A 22,945-nucleotide genomic window follows, 5' to 3' on the forward strand; every position below is an offset into this window, starting at 1 on the left:
GCCACTGACACTACACATTGATTAGCATATTAGCACGCCCACAGGGGCGTACTTACATGCTAAGGGGACCGACTATCCAAGGGAACTAACGCCCTTGCAACTAGTCCCTTTACTCATTAGCATATGATAAAAGATCTTTAGAAATACATTTTCTAAAGATCTCTTTATCTATGCTAGTCTATACAGGGACGGTTAGGCAGGGATTAGCATTATGCACCCAGAACTGCTCGTGGTCCTGGGTGCATATTGCACCTGACAGGTTCCCTTTAAGCCCTTCACTCCCAAGCCCATTTTCACCTTAATGACCTTGCCATTTTTTTCAATTCTGACCAGTGTCACTTTATGAGGGTATAACGCTTCAACGGATCCTGGTGATTCTGAAGCCTGCTTTACACGTTGCAATTTCGCATACGATATCGTATGCGATTTGCAACGCCCCCATCGTATGTGCGGCACGTTCAATTTGTTGCACAAATGATTAACCCCCATCACACGTACTTACCCGTCCATACGACCTCGATGTGGCCGGCGAACATCCACTTCCTGGAGTGGGAGGGATGTTCGGCATCACAGCGACGTCACGCGACAGCCGGCCAATAGAAGCGGAGGGGCGGAGCTGAGCACGACGTAAACATCCCGCCCACTTCCTTCCGCATTACCGGCCGGGAGCTGCAGGACGCAGGTAAGATCTGTTCATCGTTCCCGGGGTGTCACACACTGCGATGTGTGCTACCCCGGGTACGATGAACAATTTGACGTTCAATTCTAGAGAAATGAACGACGTGCGTGCGATGAACGTTTTACCGTTCAATCGCAATCGCACGTAGCTGTCACACGCTGCAATGTACCTTACGATGCCGGATGTGCGTCACTTACGACGTGACCCGCCAACACATCGTAAGATACATTGCAGCGTGTAAAACGGGCTTGAGACTACTTTTTCGTGAGATATTGTATATCATGATTATGGTAAATTTAGGACGATTTTTTTTTTGCGTTTGTGAAATTACCGGAAATTTGGCAAAAAGTTTTAAAATTTTGGAATTTTCAAATTTAGAATTTTTATGCTCTTAAACCAGAGAGTTATGTCACACAAAATAGTTAATAAATAACATTTCCCACATGTCTACTTTACATTAGCTCAATTTTTGAAACATCATTTTTTTTGTTAGGAAGTTAAAAGGGTTCAAAGTTTATCAGCAATTTCTCATTTTTCCAACAAAATTTATAAAACCATTTTTTTAGGGGCCACATCACATTTGAAGGGACTTTGAGATGCCTAGGTGACAGAAAATACCCAAAAGTGACACCATTATAAAAACTGCACCCCTCAAAGTACTCATAATCACACCAAAGACATTTATGAACCCTTTAGCTGCTTCACAGAAAGCAAATGCATAATGCAATTTGTTTTGCTATTTCTCCTGAGTACGCCGATAGCGGACGCTATGCCATGTTTGGAGAGCCCCTGATATGACCGTGGAGCTCCCTCACAAGAGACCCCATTTCGGAAACTAGACTCCTCAAGGAATGTTTACCACAAAATTGTTGCTTTAACCCCAAATCTTTTATGTTCACAAGGGTAATAGGAGAAATTACCTCATATGTTGTGGAAATCAACTGTTTTGGCACACAGTAAGGCTCAGAAGGGATGGAGCACCATTTGACTGTATATTGTCTGGAATCATTAGCGGACGTCATGCCACTAGTGATGGCAGGACTCAGACTGTAATAGTCCGGATCTGGGCCCGGAATTCTCAGGGAATTCCAACTAATGATCCGGGTCCGGCAACTCGGGAAATAAAAAAAAGAAAAAGAAAAAGGAGGTTGGTTATCCCGGTTGTATATCAAAATAAGAGAAACCGCATGAAGCCTTTTTTAAAATTATTTAAAAAAATTATTTAAAAAAAAACGCTGTGTGGCCCCTCCAATTTTGATACCCATCCAACATAAAGCCCGACAGCTGGGAGCTAGTATTCTCAGGCTGGGGAGACCCATGTTTATTGGCCCCCCCTCCAGCCTAAAAGTAGCAGCCTGCATGCACCCAGAATTACCGCATCTTTTAGATATGACAATCCTGGAACTTTAGCCAGCTCTTTCCGATTGCCCTGATGCAATGGCAATCGGGGTAATAAGGGGTTAATAACAGCTCACAGCTGCCACTAAGCCCTGGATTAATAATGAGAGGCATTTATGAGACCCCCCCATTATTAATAATCTGTAAGTGAAAAGAAATGAACACAAATACCGAAAAAATCCATTATTTGAACTAAAATGAAAAAAATGACCCTTCTTCACCCCTTTATTAACCCGCAAAACACCCAGGTCTGACGTAATCCACACAAGGTCCCACAACGATTCCAGCTCTGCTACATCTGAAGGCACAGCGTGTGGCCATAGAACATGACCACCCGCTGTGAGCTTCTGGCAGAGAATGAACGAACCGCGCGATCAGCGGTGACGTCACTCGGGCTATGTGCAGTCACAGTTGAAGGTTCCCATGGTCTTCCACTTGTGATTGCAGGGGTGGGAATCATGTAAGTTGGGTCTTGCTATCTATTCCTTTCCTCTCTGCCTGCGTGGCCTTCCTTCCCCTGCCGCCGTCATGCACATTAATTCCAGCATCTGCGCACTATCATTTGGAAATATTGCATAAAAGTCTTCACTAAGATGGCGTCGGAGTCAACGCCTGCGTATACAGTATATCCAGCACCATGTTTGCGAACACTATCTTCTTTCATTGGACTGCTGTATGCACTATGCCAGGGCGGCGCATGCGCCCTCGCATCCTCTGCTTTTATTGGGAGCACGCGCGTTCACAATAAAACTAAAACTGCAGACCACCCACATAATCAGCTCACTACTGACCACATCTATAAGAACATGAACCCCACGCTTCACAGGAGACCCGTGAGCTAATTTTGTGGGTGGTTTGCAGTTCTGTTGTGATCGCGCGCGCTCCCACAATCACAAGAGCAGAGGATGCGTACAGTGCTTACACTGATATGATTTTTCTAGAGGCTAAGTCCCATGTATAACTGTTGAATTAGTTTATTTTGCAATTTTCGAAAGGACAGACTACCTTGAATACTATGTTAATATCTGATATCTGAGCATTGTCAAATGATTGGAACAAAGTCATATTATACTGTATTGTACTCTCCCAACTTTTACTAGTTTAAATAACGTAGTCTGGCTTTTCTGGGTCAGAGCTTATGGTACTTCTGCCACCAGTGCTTTTTGAGCTCCACTATCCAGTGTTTCGATAAACCATTAGGACCTGCTGAGAGTGAACTGAGGAACCAAATATCGGTTCTTACCTGTACTATACAAATTGAGAAGCATTACCTGTAAAAGAGGGGTCCTAAAACATTGCAATGTTTTGTTGTCTTCTGGGGCTCCTCGGGCAATATAACAAAAGAGCAACTGAAACCTTTGCATTCTAAAATCTCTCCATTGTTCACATAGGGTTCATATACTTTATTTATACATACAGTGTATATATACTGTGCCTATAGCAAATGTATATATACACACACTTCTATTAAAAATATAATTTAGTAAGGGTACCTGTACAGATAGTGCGCGTCAAGTGGTTCATTCGAATAAGAATGAGTCTTTGATCCATCGCCCACACGAACACTTATCTGATTTGCAGATCTCATTGTTGGTTCTGGACTGAAGATACAGGCGATATATGTGTCGGTTAGTCTTTTCTTAAACTCATCGTTGGTTTTTGACAAAATACTCAATGGTGGGTACTTGTCTAAAATATAAAATTGAGAATAGATGTATTATATAAAAGACACGAAAAGCAACATGAGCCTTCATAGAACAGAAGGTAGAAAATCATCATTGTGCCTACCTTATACTGTAAAATATACTCCTCTACTAACTTCCACTACACACTCTGCGTGGATCTTATAAAGGCTATGAACAATTCAATGCGATATTCATGGATTGGTTCCCACGAATAAAGCTGGCTATTGGGGCACATTTTATATTTTAATAATTTTCCGTACTGGAAATGTATTAACTCTGAGTACTAAATGGCTATTCACACTTTGGATGATCCATAGATGGGTCCCTAAACACAAAGTATTTGATTGTCACCATCTCCAGGTGTCAGTGTGGATCCCACAGGTAATGAAGCATGGTCAGTCCTAATTCTGACCCCTCCTCCTTTCAACATCAAGCCATGAGGGCGTAGTTAGGATGCCCCCATTTACATCAAATGGGTTCTCTAAGAATATGATTAAATTACCCTTGTATATTTAAACATATCCCATCCTAATTACATGGTAGCAATAAAAATTAACTTTTCTTTTCTTAAAAGATTATTCATCACACCGGCATTAACAATATCAACCTCATAGGTGGTTACATATGAAAACAACGCATTTCGGCGGCGATGCCTTCTTCTGGTCTAACCATGCTGTCTTCTGGTCTAACTGGAAGAAGGCATTGCTGCCGAAACGCGTTGTTTTCATATGTAACTACCTATGAGGTTGATATTGTTAATGCCGGTGTGATGAATAATCTTTTAAGAAAAGATAATAAAAGTAAATTTTTATTGCTACCACGGATTCCCAGCGGATTTTTTTCTACATTGGATTGTTTGGTACGGCTGGCTATGTCGTATCCTGCTTAGATCTGAAGGAAGGCATAATAAAGACTTAAGCGGGCTTTACACACTACGACATTGCTCAAGCGATCTCGTTGGGGTCACGGAATTTGTGACGCACATCTGGTCGCTTTAGCGATGCCGTTGCATGTAACACCTATGAGCGATTTTGCATCGTCGCAAAAATGTGCAAAATCACTCATCAGTGACATGGGGGTCCATTCTCAAATATCGTTACTGCAGCAGTAATGAAGTTGTTCCTCATTCCTGCGGCAGCACACATCGCTCCGTGTGACACCGCAGGAACGAGGAAGCTCTCCTTACCTGCCTCCCGGCCACAATGTGGAAGGAAGGTGGTGGACGGGATATTCGTCCCGCTCATCTCTGCCCCTCCGCTTCTATTGGGCGGTGGTTCAGTGACGCTGCTGTGACGTCGCTGTGACGCTGAACGAACCGCCCCCTTAGAAAGGAGGCGGTTCGCCGGTCACAGCGACGTCGCAGGAAAGGTAAGTAGTGTGACGGGTCCGGGCGATGTTGTGCGACACGAGCAGAGATTTGCCCGTGTTGCACAACCGATGGGGGCGGGTACGCACGCTGGCGATATCGTTACCGATATCGCAGTGTGTAATGCGGCCTTTACTCAGGCATACCTTCAGGGTGAGCTTTTCCTTGTTGTTTTTTTATTATCCTAGTTACATGTCATGAAGGACTGTAGTCTGATAAAGCTCGAGACCTGTGTCTAATCTGACAAAAGAACAGTATCATAAGCACACATACCTCAGTGAGTTGACAGAGTAGGGCTGTAACATGAAAAGAAATAAGTCTTCTTATAAATCAAATCAAAAAGGATCAAATTTAAAAAAAGTCAAAGGATTTTTTCTCCAGCCTTAGGTCCTTCGTTGGCCGTGAGTCAGATTTATTTCTCCTCATGTCACAGCCCTGCTCGGACAGCTCACGGAGGTATGACTATTTACGATACTACTGCTCGACTGTCAGTTGAGACACAGAGCTTGGAAGCTATTTTTATTCAGACTTCAGCCCATCCTGATATGTGACTAGGATGGGTTGCACTTTGAATTACATGATCAGCTAATTTATCACATTCTTAGAGAGCCTTTCTAAGTTGTTGTATGATACTGATTAAATTTGTTGGCTTCAGAGACATCATGTTACGGTTGCTGCGAGCACTGGAGACTATGTCCAGATTTCTTGCTACTGCACATGTGCGAGCGCTGGAGACTAAGTCCAGATTTCTTGCTACTGCACATGTGCGAGCGCTGGAGACTAAGTCCAGATTTCTTGCTACTGCACATGTGCGAGCGCCGGAGACTAAGTCCAATCTTGGAGCCATTGCACATGTGCGGGTGACATCATCGCTGACACGAGGTCACATGTCTCTGACACCTTCTATGCCGATTGGTCGCTGGTCATGTGCTTGTGACGTCTTGCTCGGTGATAGGCCAGCATGACGTCACTCCTGTCGTTCTGGCAGCGGATTGGCTCTGGTGTCCTCCATCTTGGATGAGGCACAGAGTCTATATAAGACCCTGACACACGCCGCATGGTGCTCAGTCCTCTTGGTTCATGCATATGAGTAGACGCTCTGTGCGCGTTCCTCTAGGCATTCCTCTGTCTATGCTAGGTGAGCGCTACCGGCAGGGTAGCGTTCTTATACCTTACAGCTTTGGCTGCTGTCCGTATCCTTACCTCTTAGGGGAGCGGACATAGGCAGGTGCCTGAGGCACATGGTCTGGCTGGGCCTTGTGATTCTACTCGTAGGTGGACGTTGCCGCTAGGGTAACGTTCCTTATACTGCGTCTGGCAGTTGTTCGTATCCTCGCACACTAGGGGAGCGAACAGAGGTAGGAGCTTTGTGCGGCTTACGCTGCTGTTCGTCTCTTTTGCACCACTAGAAGAGCGGACCTAGGCAGGTGCCATATCTAGTGGTTCGTGTCCTCGCACACTAGTGGAGCGAACGCAGGTAGGAGCTTTGTGCGGCTTATGCTGCTGTTCGTCTCTTTTGCACCACTAGAAGAGCGGACCTAGGTAGGTGCCATTTCGCACACATTGCCTTTGTCTCTGTGATTATTAACAGAGATCATTCCACACACCCTCCAAGTAAGGGAGGAATTGCTTTACTTACTTATTATATTTACTTCCTTATTATATCCTTCTGTGAGTTAACAGAGGTATTGCACTCTGCCATAGTCTGCAGCAAAGTCTTTGCACGGTGGACCCTGACTGTCTGATACTCCTTTCGGTTATTATCAGACAGCCCCCCGTAACACATCATTTGGGGCAGAAGGCGGATAAATTAATACCTTATATTTAGAAGATAACCTTCACCAAAGTTTGTGATCCCCAATGTTAGATAATAAAAGTATGGCTTATGCTATGGTCTTATGCTATGGTCTTATGCTATGGTCAAGCTCTGTCCCTCACATCAGTTTCCTGGTGACTAGTCGATAAGGAGTGGTCACAGAAGTTGATTCTCATACTTCTAACTAGTGGAAACATCATTTATGGGACACATCTACAAAATCTGAGAGAAAGTGAAGAGTGGACCCAGCACCACAATCCAGTATATTAAAATATCAAAAATGTATTAGATATTAAAAAATCCAACGGATCCAAAACTTGAGAGAACACGCATAAGGGCACCTTAGGTTTTGGATCTGTTGGATTTTTTAATATCTAATAAATTTTTTATATTTTAACATACTGGATTGTTGTCCTGTGTCCACTCTTCACTTTTTCTCAGCTATATACCAGCCTGGCCGGTCTGGAGGACCACGAGCACCTGCAAGTCCTGGAGCGCAGTTACCTATGGTAAGCTGAAGTCTCATTACCTTTTTTCTTATCTACAAAATCTCCCAGAAATGCCCCCGTTGGGTGATATTTCAAAAGTTTCATCCCTTTAAGGTTGATTATTTTTTTCTTTGCTCTCTGGTGTGGGGAACAGTCGTGTTCATGATACGGACTTCTATTCTCATCATGCTACCTAACAGGTCAGATAAAGGGGTTGTCCTAAATCTATGTCCTAGATTTGGCAGGCACAGTACATTAAGTCTACTGTATATTTCTTCAGGAAGTCTAGTTCTTACCATCTCTATCTGTTGATACTACGACAGCATACGCCACTATGGATCCATTTGACGCATCAAAAGGAGAGAATGTAACATCTACTAAACCACTGACTCCAGATAGTGAAATCTGAATGTTATAAGGGAGATCTGTGGAATGATCATAGATAAAAAAAAAATTATGCATGGAAATGAGAGCTTGTAAATTAGCAAAGCAATATAGTTTTAGATCATTTTACTTTACATTAAGGGTATGTGCGCACGTTGCTTTTTACCTGCTTTTTACCTGCTTTTTTGCTGCTTTTTCTTCTGCGCTGTTTAATGCCAAAATGGTTGTGTTCTGCTTTTCAAGCAAAGTCTATGGGAATTTGGGTTTCTTGTCCGCACTATGCAGTTCAAACTGCAGCCTTTTTGTTGCAGAACTTTGGTCAAAAACTCAGCTTTGCAGTGCAAAACCCAAATGGCAAAAACAATTGACCTGTCAATTGTTTTTGCCATTTGGGTTTTGCCCTGCAAAGCTGAGTTTTTGACCAAAGTTCTGCAACAAAAAGGCTGCAGTTTGAACTGCATAGTGCGGACAAGAAACCCAAATTCCCATAGACTTTGCTTGAAAAGCAGAACACAACCATTTTGGCATTAAACAGCGCAGAAGAAAAAGCAGCAAAAAAGCAGGTAAAAAGCAGGTAAAAAGCAACGTGCGGACATAGCCTAAACCCTTTAAGAACTGACTTAATTTTGTCTTTGAATATAGCTTACTCAGAAAAGAAATGTATCACCTATCTGGAAATGTACAATTGATGGGGAACTGGATCTTGAGACCCCTACAATTAGATTGGGAGTTCTAGGTGACCTTTGAGTCTTCACTGCAGTTAACAGATTGATGGAGTTCACATAGTGTGGTGGTCATACGAGTTGCCTTTTCATTCACAGTCTATGGGGCTGACGTAGACAGCCAAGTACAATATTTGTTTTTTCAACAACCCCATATAGGCGATCAGGGTTGTACAAGTTCATGGCGAAAACACAAAATCCCCCTGTGCTATGCACATTGACATGGCTTGAGATAAGTTGCAGAATTCCAGTCCTCTTCCTCTCTGAAGGGTCTTTTGCATATAGTTTTAAGGTTGACAGATGACTCAAATTAATCAAGTTTAACCTGTCATTCTATGTTTTTATTCAGTGAAATGCAAGAACCCCATGAAGCAGAAGCTAATTGCCCCATAGTTCAAGGAAAACATTTCTTCAAGAATACATATATGGCAATTAAACTAGTTCCCTAGTTGGTAAGTCTAGTATCTATAACCTGTAATGGTATATTTTTTCAGGAAAGGCATCCAAGCCCTCCTTGAGCTTATTTAGTTAATTGACCATTACAACATTTTGTCATGGAAAGTTCCATAGTCTCACTGCTTGCCCATCTGCTTTTCCAACACCAAGATGGGCGATGTTCGCTTTTAGAGCTGCGTCATCGTCCACTATCTTAGAGTCTATGTTCAGATCCATCTTAGACATTGCCATCTTCATTGCAGCTTGTGCCTTCCACGCAAATCATGGTTCTTCCAATGAAAAGGCTTGATGCTGGCAATGACGCTAAGTGTAGAATGGTGCAGGGTAGTAGTCGTGGGTGAAGAAATGACTCTGGATGCCCTGGCATGCTACATGAAATACCTGGTCTTGACTGGGTGCGTGGACTTGTGCTGTGCAGGCTGACAACTTATGCAGGCCATATACTACAACTGATGTCGGCTGGCCAGGAATGGATGACGACTGACACTCTCACAAGGAGACAAACAGTTCACTTTAAACTGCAGCCCTTTACTGTACAGTTCATTCTTGGTCACAACTTCGCGTTCCAGATAGCGGCACATATCTTTCAGCGCGTTACAGTTTTGCACAGCATTATCAGACACAGTTCAAGTTCCCACTAGGTTGCTTTAGATCTAATTGGTCCTGTGAGTTACAGCGCAACTCAGTCCATTGTTACAGCACACACAATGACAGTCACCTTTCCTTCAAGTAGTCCCATGTCCAGTTCTCTTAAAGGTCCTATTATGACCGAAGTAAAGCTTTGCACTTCCAGACCTTTAGATAGAAACCGATCGGGTAGTCGACTACGTTTACAAGACAGTTAAGGTTAACATGGTACCTTAACCCTAGAACGCATAAATGGGGCCTCGCAGGCTTGCTAGGTTACTTGTTTTCTATGGTAGACTTCTATGGTTGTGCATTCTAAGGTTAATGGTTAAGGGGCCTGGCCACTAGAGTCCTGTCCTCCAGCTCCTATTGTCTGGGGCCACTCTGCTCGAGGATCAGTCTCTCTTTTCCACTGTCCAAACCCTGCATCTCCATGAACACTCGAGGTTCACGCTATCTTGCCTTCCATCTCTTCTCCTTTGTCTCCACAAACCACCTATTGCATATGACCTTTACGACTGTCCAATTATACGTCTGTCACTTTTGGGCTATTTTTTTTTTTATAACCTAACCCTGCTGTACTCATTTCCACAACCTTATTATTGACCTGTCTGGTGGGTTCCTTGGTTTTCATGATGTTGTTTGATCTCTAATGTTCTCAAACCTCTGAGGCCTTCACAGAACAGCTCTAGTTATACTGAGAAGAAAATTACACACAGGTGACTCAATTTATTAATGAGGTAACTTCTGGGGCAATTAGTCACTCAGAATTATATTCAAGGGTATCTGAATACAAGGAGCTACATACAAATGAATGTTACTGTTCAAATTTATATTTTTCAAATATTCAGAAAATCATACATCATTTTCTTTACACTTCACAAATACTTGCTACTTTTGTGTTGGTATATCATATAAAATCTAAATAAAATACATTTAAGTTTGTGGGAGTAACATGAAAAATGTGTAAAAGTTCACATGGTATGAATACTTTTTCAAAACACTGTATATAGAGACACATATATTGATATATATATTACATACACATATACCTGCAATAAGAGGATTCACTGAAGCTTGTATGCCGCGAGCACTTGTGTAGTTTGTGAAATATACCACAGATTGCGCTTCATCGATGGTGTCTGTCATTGGGTCATATGTTATATTAGTAAAACTAGCGATGCTAAACCTGAAAATCAGAAGATGATTATTGCAGTAGGAGCAGTCCTCTTAAGCATAGCTTCTCAAACCATTTCTACCGGAACCTCCCCAGTCTAATATAATGCATGGGCCTCATCATCTGCAGTGGAAGTCCATGCTGAAATTAAGAATATCGCTCAACTTTATTTTAGCCTCCGAGTCCTGAACACAGAGTAACATTAAAATAAATACAGAATTAGTCAATTATAAATATTCACATTCATCATCATAGTCCATGTCCTGCATGTCGGTGTGATGTAGTAATTGTTATATTGAATAATGTTTCATGTTTAAGACTTCTTGCACATTTGCTCAGTGGTTAGCACTGTAGCCTTGCAGCGCTGGGGTCCTGGGTTTAAACCCCACCAAGGACAACATCTACAAGCAGTTTGTATGTTCTCCCCGTGTTTGTGTAGGTTTCCTTTGGGTTTACCAGTTTCCTTCCACACTTCAAAGAAATACAGATAGACTATTTAAATTGTGAGCCCCAATGGGGACATTAATGATAATATCTGTAAAGTGTTGTGCAATATGATGGCTCATGTAGTATCTTACCAGTGATGAGTTAAGTGCACTGATGTCTAATCTGTGAGACAGGCCCAGGTTCTACTAACGTTTATAGAATGACCAACAATGTCCGTAAAGGGAGACTGTCACCCCAAAATGCAAATTAAATTAATTAATATTTATACAGGGGACTTAAGTCCAATAAAAAATCATATAAACAAAATATATTTTATTGCTGTAATTACTTTCAAATCTGGTTTTATTCCTTATGCAAATGATGGGGCTTCGGTAAACCCGTGGTGTGGCCAAGAGCTCGGTGCACCTTTACGCTCCGCCTTTTTGGACACTGAGCAATTCCCTGATTTGCAAAGGGGATGAAAGGCTAGAGAGGATCAGATATGTACTCCTCCTATTCAGTGCATAACAGAATAGTTCAATATCACTGATGGCATGGACCTATTCTTGATTGCTCTAACTATAGACCAATTGCTCTCCTTAATGTGGACGTGAAGCGTATTGCCCATTTCCTGGCCAATACACTTCATTTTTAGATACCGCAATTCAAAGGGACCAGGTGGGCTTTGTCCGTTTCCGTCAGGGACAGGGTGCTGACATTACTGGGAGGGTTGTGGACTTGATAGATAAGGTGAATAAAAAAATAAATAATCAGACCCTCCTACTAAACCTTGACGAGGAAAAAGTGTTTGACCACCTTAACTGGTCTTTTACGTTTGAGATGGTCAGGGCATTCGGAATATCAGTCTCCTTCCTTGTGGTCTTGAGGGCTCTTCATAATACCCTGTTGGCCTCCATTAAATACCATATGACATTTCCCACAGCTATAAAATATCAAATGGGACGAGGCAGGGTTGTCCTGTGTCACTACTATTATTTGCTATGTGTATCAAACCTTTGGTAATTTGTCAAAGTCCCAGTAACTCAGAAGTGGAGATAACAGACAAGATATTTAAAATTTCTGTTTTTGCAGATGATGTCCTACTAACCCTGAATAAATTTGAAATCACACTACCCAATCTTAATGTAGCCCTGAGCAACTATAGGGAGTTGTCTGGGTACAAGATTAATACCTCAAAGACAGAGGTGCTACAATTGAATATTCTGCCTAAAGACCCTTTTTGTAAAGGTCCCTTTGCGTGAATTTACATTTGGAATGATGGGCATCATAGAATTTCTAAGCAGATCCTTATAGCTCATAAACTGCAAGGAGGCCTATCAGTTCCTAACATTATTAAGTACTACTGTCCTACTGACCTTAGAAGGATTCCATTCTGGACCTCACTATGGGCTTATAACAAGTCGATAGAGGTGGAGAAGATTTGGTTAGCTCCCATTTATCTGAATTCTCTGCTGTGGTCAGTCAGTCCCACTAAATTATCAACTCCTTTCCTGGGTCCTATGGAGTTTACCAGGGAAATTTGGCATTCCTGCATGAAAAGGTTCATCCTAGCTTCTTCAAACTCAACAATGATCTTTCTTTATCAACCCTTATTACCAAATAGTTTAGAACCTTCGATGGTTCATCCATGGATCTCAGCTGGATTGTTTAGATTTTCTGAATTGGTTGACAGAGATTCACTGGAGAGTCAATCGTTCGAATATTAGAGATGGGCAAAAAGTAACTATTCTTGTTCGGATAATGCTCACCGAATACCGAGAACTATTCCAGTATTCGTCAAGACAAGAAAAATGCTTGGGTTTCCTCTTGACTTGCATTAGGTTTGTTATCCGTGATGAATACCAAAATAGTACTTTGGGATTCGTTATGAATAATCCAAACACGAAAAGTTACAATTCACCCATCACTATCGATTAAATAAACTCTAATTACTCCCTCTAAAATCGTGAATTTTTTCAATTCATGCAGATTAAACATTTAGCTTTATCTCTTTTTTGGTTCCACAAGTGTGTTTCAGCCAACTGAGTTTGACAATCTATGTAGGACGGGTCCTTGTACTAAGGTTTGATATCTGATATTAATAAGATTATTAATTATTCACAAATGGTTCCTACAGTAGAATACTCCTATTTGGTCAAGTAAGAGTCTTTTTTTTGGGAGGGAACTATCGCTCCAAACCTGGCAGATTATTTGGAATAAGGTGGCTAAAGCTTCAATATGCATTTTATACAAGGAGAACCAGAATAATATTCTGATGTTCTGGTATCACACTCCAGAACTCCTTCACAAATGTATTCCCTAATTTTCGGATGTCTGCTCGCGTTGTAGGTCCCAGTCGGGTACCTTGATCCACCTCTTATGGTCTTTTTCCAAGATAGTTGGGCTCTGGGACTCAGTAAAATCCTTAATCCAGAAAGTGTTATTTGTCATTGTTCCATTAGACCACTTGATCTATCTCCTTAACATTGTTCTTAAAGGGATAGGAAAAATGTCTTCCAAATTACTTCTCCATTTGTTAACTGCTGCCGAATGTTTTATAGCTATTAACTGGAAGCAGTCCAATCCTTCCCTGTATTGGGATTTGCTTCGTAAAGTTTCTCATATTCATCAAATAGAATATATGACGGCTATACTCAATGCAAGAGTAAATTTATTTGAGAATATCTGGGCCCCCTTGGATTATTTTTCGGGCTCAACAAACTAGTTAATCCCTATATATTCCTTTCCACCGCTCTTTCCCCTTGTGTGTCTGCATCTTTTGTATATTGTGTGGTCTACGTTATGCCTTAAGTTGGTAAAGATGGTTTATGTCAAAAATAAGATATTACTCATTGAGTTGTTTGCAGGTGTGCTACTCGGGTCTGCCCTGAGATTATTAATACTTTGTTTGGAGGTAATTGGTTGAGCCTTGTGGAGTTTGGGACTTTTATGATATGTTAACCCTTTATAATTTAATATCTTGTCTATTGGTCATGAGCGGCTTGACACAATGAATGCGACACTTGTAGCCCATGTCCTGGATACGTCTGTGTCTGGAGGCTCTTGAATCACTGACTCCAGCAGCGTCCACTCCTTGTGAATCTCTCCCAAATTTTTGAATGGCCTTTTTCTTAACAATCCTATCAAGGCTGCGTTTATCCTGGTTGATTGTGTACCTTTTTCTACCACACTTTTTCCTTCCACTAAACTTTCCATTAATATGCTTGTATAGAGAAGTCTGTGAACAGCCAGCTTCCTTAGCAATGACCTTTTGTGGCTTACCCTCCTTGTGGCATGTGTCCATGACCGCCTTCTGTACATCTGTCAAATCAGCATTCTTCCCCATGATTGTGTAGCCTATTGAACCAGACTAAGGGGTACTTTGCACGTTGCAACATCGCTACCGAAATATCGTCAGGGTCACGGTTGTTGTGACACACATCCGGCGCCGGTAGCGACATCGCAATATGTAAATTCTAGGAGCGACCATGAACGAGCATGAAACAGTCAAAAATCGCTGATCTGTGTCACGTCGTTCATTTTCATAATGTCGCGCCTGCTGCAGGTACGATGTTGTTTGTCGCTCCAGCGGAGTCACACATCGCTGTGTGTGAAGCCGCAGGACCGACAAACATCTCTTTACCTGCGTCCCGAGACGGGATGTTATGTCCCGCTCATCTCCGCCCCTCCGCTTCTATTGGTCGGCCGCTTAGTGACGTCGCGTTGACGTCGCGGTGACGCCGAACGCACCTCCCCCTTGAAGGAAGGATTGTTTGGCGGTCACCGCAACGACGCTGAACAGGTATGTGCGTGTGAAGCTGCCGTAGTGATAATGTTCGCTACGGCAGCTATCACACAATATCGCATGTACGATGGGGGCGGGTGCTATCGCGCTGGACATCGCTAGCTGATGCTAGCGATGTCGCAATGTGCAAAGTACCCCTAAGGGACAATTTTAAACACTTAGGAAGTCTTTGCAGGTGTTTTGTGGTAATTATTCTAATTTTCTGAGATAATGACTTTTGGGTTTTCATTGGCTGTAAGCCATAATCATCAACATTAACAGAAATGAACACTTGAAATAGATCCCTCTGTGTGTAATGACTCTATATAATATATAAGAATAGATCCCTCTGTGTGTAATGACTCTATATAATATATAATAAACACGTGAAATAGATGCCTCTGTGTGTAATGACTCTATATAATATATAATAAACATGTGAAATAGATCCCTCTGTGTGTAATGACTCTATATAATATATAATAAACACGTGAAATAGATGCCTCTGTGTGTAATGACTCTATACAATATATAATACACACGTGAAATAGATCCCTCTGTGTGTAATGACTCTATATAATATATAATAAACACGTGAAATAGATCCCTCTGTGTGTAATGACTCTATATAATATATAATAAACACGTGAAATAGATCCCTCTGTGTGTAATGACTCTATACAATATATAATACACACGTGAAATAGATCCCTCTGTGTGTAATGACTCTATATAATATATGCATTTCCCTTTTTGTGTTGAATTACTGAAATAAATTAATTTTTTTTATGATATTCTAATTTATTGAGATGCACTTGTATGTAGATAGATAGACACTAGAAAATGTGTGAATGGGTGTCCTGAAGGATCTCAAAACTGCCTCAAAGTTTGCCTATTCAAGTTGTCCATAGCAACCAATCAGAGTTCAGCTTTCACTTTACCTCAGCAGCTTCAATGCTAAAAGCTTCAATCTAGTTGAAATAGGCAACCAGAACGATTTTTGTGTGGGGAAATTCTCATAAATGAGGCCCAGTTACTCCTGCACTGGTTGATGACGGCAGTGTTATATAATTACAGATGTTAGAGCGAGTTACCATGTTCCCCACCTTAGTAACTATATAGTTGCTGCCCCTTGCAGAGCGACTCTTTGGGCGTCTTCATTTTAATTCTTTAACAGCCTTTGGGCAAAAATTGTGGTTTTGCATTCAACACAGAGACTCCTATTTCCTCCTTTATTTCTATAGAGCCTGAATTCTGGGGGCCAAATTTCATGAAGGGGGGGGTACATTTTGAGTTTTAATGATCTCAGCATTTTTAGTCTGGTGTTAAAGACGGGCCATGCAATATTTCACTGAAATCGGTTGACAACTGTGGTTTTATATTCAACGGGCTCCACACACAGACTTTCTGCTTATATATATACTGCTCACAAAAATAAAGGGATCACTAAAATACCATGTTGTTGTTTAAGTGTACCCTTTATTTTTTTCAGCAATAATATGTGTGTGTGTGTGTGTGTGTGTGTGTGTGTGTGTGTGTGTGTGTGTGTGTGTGTGTGTGTGTGTGTGTGTGTGAAAATGACCACAACTCACAACTTTTGTCAGTTTAAATAAAGTGGTCTGGCTTTTCTGGGTCAGAGCTTATGGTACTTATGATATGACCCCAGTCTGGGTGCTTTTTGAGCTCCACTGTCCAGTGTTTCTGTGGCGCCCTGGACAAGCCAGGGGCCACAGAGAACAACACCAACACACCCCACACTCCCAGTCAGGCACACCAAAGTCAGACAAAACCCTTGTTGCCTTCCTTCAGGGGCTGATGATCACACCAGGGGGTGGAGCCAGGCGGTTGGTCCCGCCCACCGAGGAGTTCACAGTCCTGGAGGCAGGAAACTGTAGTCAGTTTAGCTAAGGCAGAGCTTGAGTGCGGAGCAGAGTTAAGTGCAGAGAGTAAAAGCGTGCTGAGCTACTGCAGGTGTCCGGGTTGGAGCCCGGGCACGTCCAGCAAGGTTGGCAGACGGTGGTGAGCGTCTGCAGGAGTGGCCTATCGGAGTTTACCGTAAGGACCGTGGACGGGCGGTGGCCCGGCGGTACTGGACCGGTACGCAAAGAGAAGCCAGCACCACCCAGCAGGGGCTTACGGACCCCGGCAAGGCTAGGAGTCGCCGTGAATTTGCCAAATCCGTTAGCGAAGGGAACCTCCTGGGTTTCCCAGCAGCCAAGTCCCGACAGAAGGCAACAGTCCAACCGAGAGAGGGAAACACACTCACCGCCAAGGCTAAAGTTCCCAGGGCCAGAGCCTGCGGGCAAAAGGGGCTCCTCCTGCACCCATCCAAGCTGGGGAGCGGGTTACCGGTGGGAACCCATTGGAACCGTTACACAACACAGGTGCAGGGAAAGGCAGTCACTATCAACCTGCTGGGAGAAACAACACCGCAGCTGTCTGTGGGACCTGTCCATCCAGTCGTGTGTTTTACCGAGAACTGTGTCCTCATCATTGGCTGAGTGAGTACCACCGTGCCGTGCGGCACAGCGCTGCCCCCACGACCCTGCACCTCACCAGGCCCCGTAACCCGCCTGCCATCCATCCTTACCCCATCACCGGGCCCCGGGACAACCAACCCCCCTACCCACGGAGGGGAGAACTAACATCAAAGCTGCTCCCTGTCACCACTCCCGGGATCCCCGTCCAGAGCAGCGGTGGTGTCACAACCTCACTACAACCGTGGGTGGCGTCACGGACAATATCCCTAAACCAATCCACCCCCCCTTTCACTCACGGGCGAGGAACGCCGCTCGAGTCCCCAGGATCCGGCACACCGCTCGAGCTACGACCGAGCAGCAGCAGCAGCTGCCGGACCCGAGCAGTGGGAGAGCGCAGCGTCCCCTCCTCCGCCCGCGACATTTCTATAAACCATTAGGACCTCCTGAGTAGAGATGAGCGAACCGGTCCCGGTTCGGCTCGAGGCGGTTCGCCGAACGGGGGGTCTGGCTCGAGTTCGGCTCGTCGAACGTTCGACGAACCGAACTCGAGCCCATAGGAAACAATGGCAGGCAATCACAAACACAGTAAAACACCTAGAAAACACCCTCAAAGGTGTCCAAAAGGTGACAAACAACTCACAACACAACACAAACACATGGGAAAGTGACAAGGACATGTACTCATGCGAAAACAAAACAGCTGGACAAGGAAAAAGAGGAGGACACACAGATATAGGCATGGCACGCCCTTCTAAAGTCATGTAAAACACCGCAAGGTGACTCCAAGCGGAGTCTCCCCTTTTTTCCAAAAATTGGGCCCCACACACACCCACCCATTCAGTGGCAGCAGTTGTGCCCCAGTTGTACACTTCACAGCTAGATTTGCATCAAGCACATTCAAAAATACGCCATTCTTATCCGTCCCCAGGATGACACCGGGGTAGGTAGCAAAGTCTTTCCTGATCCCAGCTCTGTTCATCTTGGCTTCTTTTAAAAACACAGCAAGCAAGGGTTACTCCAAGCGGAGTCTCCCTTTTTTCCAAAAATTGGGCCACACAGACACCCACCCCATCAGTGGCAGCACTTGGGCCCTAGTTGCAAACAGGATGTTTTGATTTGCATCAAGCACATTCCAAATCCACAAGCATTTACTCTCCCCAGGATGACACAGGGGTAGTAAATTCCTTCTGGATCCATGACTTGTTCATTTTGATGAACGTCAGTCTGTCCACATTGTCACTGGACAGACGCGTGCGCTTATCTGTCAGCACACACCCAGCAGCACTGAATACACGTTCAGAGACAACGCTGGCAGCTGGACACGACAAAATCTCCAAGGCGTAAGTTGCGAGCTCTGGCCATTTTTGTAGGTTTGAAGCCCAAAAGGAGCAAGGCTCCAGTTGCACAGTCATGGCATCGATGTTCATTTGGAGATACTCCTGTATCATCCTCTCCAGCCGTTGACTATGTGTCAGACTTGTTGTCTCTGGTGGCCTTGCAAAAGAGGGTCTAAAAAAATTATGAAAAGATTCCATAAAATTGCTGTTACCGGCACCAGAAAAGGTCCTACTGGTACGGGTAGACTGTTGAAGATGACGAGACCGTCCCATGTTTGTCAAGTTACAACTGGGAGATTCACTCCCTGCACCTGCACGGTTGTTTGGTGGAAAAGCCGAGCTAAGATCTAGTAACAGCTTCTGCTGATACTCCTGCATACGTGCGTCCCTTTCTATGGCTGGAATTATGTCACAAAATTTGGACTTGTACCGGGGATCTAATAGTGTGGCAATCCAGTAGTCATCATCACTTCTAATTTTGACAATACGACTGTCATGTTGGAGGTAGTGCAACAAAAAGGCACTCATGTGTCTTGCGCAGCCATGCGGACCAAGTCCATGCTGTGTTTGTGGCATAGAGGTGCTACCCGTTCTTTCTTCCTCTGACATCTGACCCCAACCTCTTTCAACTGAAATTTGACCAAGGTCTCCCTCATCCGCTGAGTCTTCCATGTCCATGGACAGTTCGTCCTCCATTTCTTCATGTTCTCCTGCACCTTGCTCAACATTTCGCCTGCTACTATGCGCCCTTGTCGATCCCTGTCCCCCATGGTCCCATGCCTGCTGCGTTGGTGATGATGAACGTCTGGACCTTCGTGATGTTGTTGTCCCTTGCGCATATGAATCCTCCTGTAGTTCCTCCCCTTCATGTTGTCCCACCCCCTGACTCCGAATAGTGTTTAGCGTGTGCTCCAGCATGTAAATGACTGGAATCGTCATGCTGATAATGGCATTGTCAGAGCTAAACATATTCGTCGCCATGTCGAAACTGTGCAGAAGGGTGCATAGGTCCTTGATCTGAGACCACTCCATCAGGGTGATCTGCCCCACCTCTGCATCTCGTTGGCCCAGGCTATACGTCATGACGTATTGCACCAGGGCTCTGCGGTGCTGCCACAGTCGCTGTAACATGTGGAGAGTTGAATTCCAGCGTGTCGCCACATCGCATTTCAGGCGATGAACCGGCAGGCCGAAAGACTTCTGGAGCGATGCAAGTCGCTCTGCTGCGGCGCTTGAACGGCGGAAGTGAGCTGACAGTTTTCGTGCCCTGTTCAGAAGGCCATCTAGGCCGGGATAGTGTGTTAAAAATTGCTGCACGACAAGGTTCAACACGTGAGCCATACAAGGTACGTGTGTCACCTTGCCCAGGCGAAGTGCCGCACCCAGGTTTGCAGCATTGTCGCACACGGCCTTACCAGGCTGCAGTTTGAGTGGAGACAACCATTTATTAAACTCGGACCGCAAAGCTGACCACAACTCCTCAGCTGTGTGACTCTTATTACCAAGACATGTCAAGCTAAAGACCGCCTGATGCCGTTGCGCTCTGCTGCCAGCATAGTAATGAGGGGTGCGTGATTCCTTCTGCGCAGTGAGAACGCTGGTGGCCTGACCAGGCAGGCTTGGGGCGGAGGTGGAGGACCCAGATGAGGTGGAGGATGCAGAAGCAGTGGCGGAACTTGGACAGACAGAGGATTGACACACAAGTTGTGGGGACGGCAAGACTTGTGCAGCAGACCCTTCACCATCTATCACCATAGTTACCCAGTGCCCAGTCAGCGACATGTAACGTCCCTGTCCATGCTTACTGGTCCAAGTATCGGTGGTGAAATGCACCCGTTCACACACAGAGTTTCTCAAGGAAGCGGTGATGTTGTGTGCGACATGCTGGTGTAGCGCGGGCACACCTTTCTTAGAGAAGTAGTGGCGACTAGGCATCTGGTACTGGGGCACAGCGACAGACATAAGGTCTCTAAAATCCTGTGTGTCCACTAGGCGGAAAGGCAGCATTTCGGTAGCCAACAGCTTACAGAGGGATAGAGTCAACCTCTTAGCTTTGTCATGGGTCGGAGGAAGTGGCCTTTTATTTGACCACATCTGAGGGACAGAGATCTGGCTGCTGTGTGTAGACGGTGTTGAGTAGGGTGTCCCTGGAAAAATGCAGGTTTGTGAGGAAAGTGCAGGCGGAGACATGATGTTGCCTTCATCCAACGTTGGTGCTATCGATGTCTGAGAGAGCTGTACACACTCACTTGTTTCCCCTTCCAAACCAACTGACGACCTTACAAGCAAACTGCCTGTTGCGGTTACAGTGGTGGAAGTTTTGCGTGGAAAAACAGGTGTGGCAGCTGTCCCCACAGTCCTAGAAGATGAAGAGCGCGCGGATGCAGTGGAAGGGGCGGGCGGTGGATGGTTCGCTCCGCTAGGCCGCATTGCAGCACGGTGAGCTTCCCACCGGGACTTATGATATTTATTCATGTGACGATTCATGGAAGAAGTTGTCAAACTGCTGAGCTTTTGACCTCTACTAAGAGAATCATGACAAATGTTACATATCACATGAGTTGGGCGATCTTTTTCGATGTGAAAAAAGGACCAGGCTAGGCAAGGCTTAGAGGCCATGCGACCTGTTGATCCACCCCGAATAATGCTCATAGGCAGAGTGGTGGCTGAGGATGCAGTTGTAGACGTGCTACCAGTGCTCCGACTCTGTCCAGGAAGGCGCAAGGTAACTTCGTCGTCGGTTGCATCCTCCTCCACCGCCTCTGTTGACCTCCTCGAGTGCCTGACTGGGGGTTGACAGTAGGTGGGATCTAGAACGTCATCATCAATTGTTGTGTTTGCACTCCCCTCCCCCTCAGACCGAGCCTCTTCTTGCCCTGACGGAATATTTAAGTTGTCATCCCAATCGGGTATCTGCGTCTCATCTTCATCAGTATGTTCCTCATTGTCTATAACCACAGGTGTTACAGTTTGTGACAAAGGGTCAACATTATGCTCAGAAACTTGGTCCTCACGGCCTGAATCTGAGTCACAAAGGTTCTGGGCATCACTGCAGACCATTTCCTGTTCTGTACTCACTGTAGCTTGGGAGCAGACCTCTGATTCCCAGGCTATAGTGTGACTGAACAGCTCTGCAGACTCAGCCATCTCAGTTCCACCATACTGTGCAGGGCTGATGGAGACTTCAGAGCTGGGAGAAATCAAGTGTGATTGGGATGACAACTCAGAGGACTGGTGTTTTTTGGATGCGGTACTTGAAGTGGCTGAGAGGGCACTTGTTGGACCACTTGAGATCCATTCAAGCATTTTCCTTTTTTGCCCATCATCTACCTTTCTTCCTGTTGTTCGTGTCCGTAAAAAAGGGAGCACATCGGATTGTCCACGGTAAGTAGTAGACATCTTACTTTTGCTGGTAGATGGTCTATCTTCAGCAGATGATAATGGAGCTTTGCCACCTTCCCCACGGACAAAACCTTTTTTGCCTTTTCCACCACGCCTCTTCCCCTTTCCACCAGCATCTGTCATTTTGCCACTCATGTTGATTGCGACAAGATTGTGGACTGAAAATGTGGTAGTAAAAATTGAGAGGTGGTGAAGATTGCAGTGGTGGTCTAGCTTTATTAACAGCAGAATAATAAAGAATAAATATCCCTGACAATGCAACTTAGTTATAATTAGTTGGAGTGTGCAACGCAGGCAGACGTGCTGCAAATGTCTTTGCACTAGTGGGACTATAGCAAAGTCCAATAGCCACGTATAGGATGCCACTAGGTACACTGAGTGTTTGCTAGTATAATGGCTTGGTTAGAATGAGTTGTAGTGTGCAACGCAGGCAGACGCGCTCTGCAAATGTCTTTGCACTAGTGGGACTATAGCAAAGTCCAATAGCCACGTATAGGATGCCACTAGGTACACTGAGTGTTTGCTAGTATAATGGCTTGGTTAGAATGAGTTGTAGTGTGCAACGCAGGCAGACGCGCTCTGCAAATGTCTTTGCACTAGTGGGACTATAGCAAAGTCCAATAGCCACGTATAGGATGCCACTAGGTACACTGAGTGTTTGCTAGTATAATGGCTTGGTTAGAATGAGTTGTAGTGTGCAACGCAGGCAGACGCGCTC

The sequence above is a fragment of the Anomaloglossus baeobatrachus genome, chromosome 10 (genome assembly GCF_048569485.1).
Source record: "Anomaloglossus baeobatrachus isolate aAnoBae1 chromosome 10, aAnoBae1.hap1, whole genome shotgun sequence".
Taxonomy (NCBI): domain Eukaryota; kingdom Metazoa; phylum Chordata; class Amphibia; order Anura; family Aromobatidae; genus Anomaloglossus; species Anomaloglossus baeobatrachus.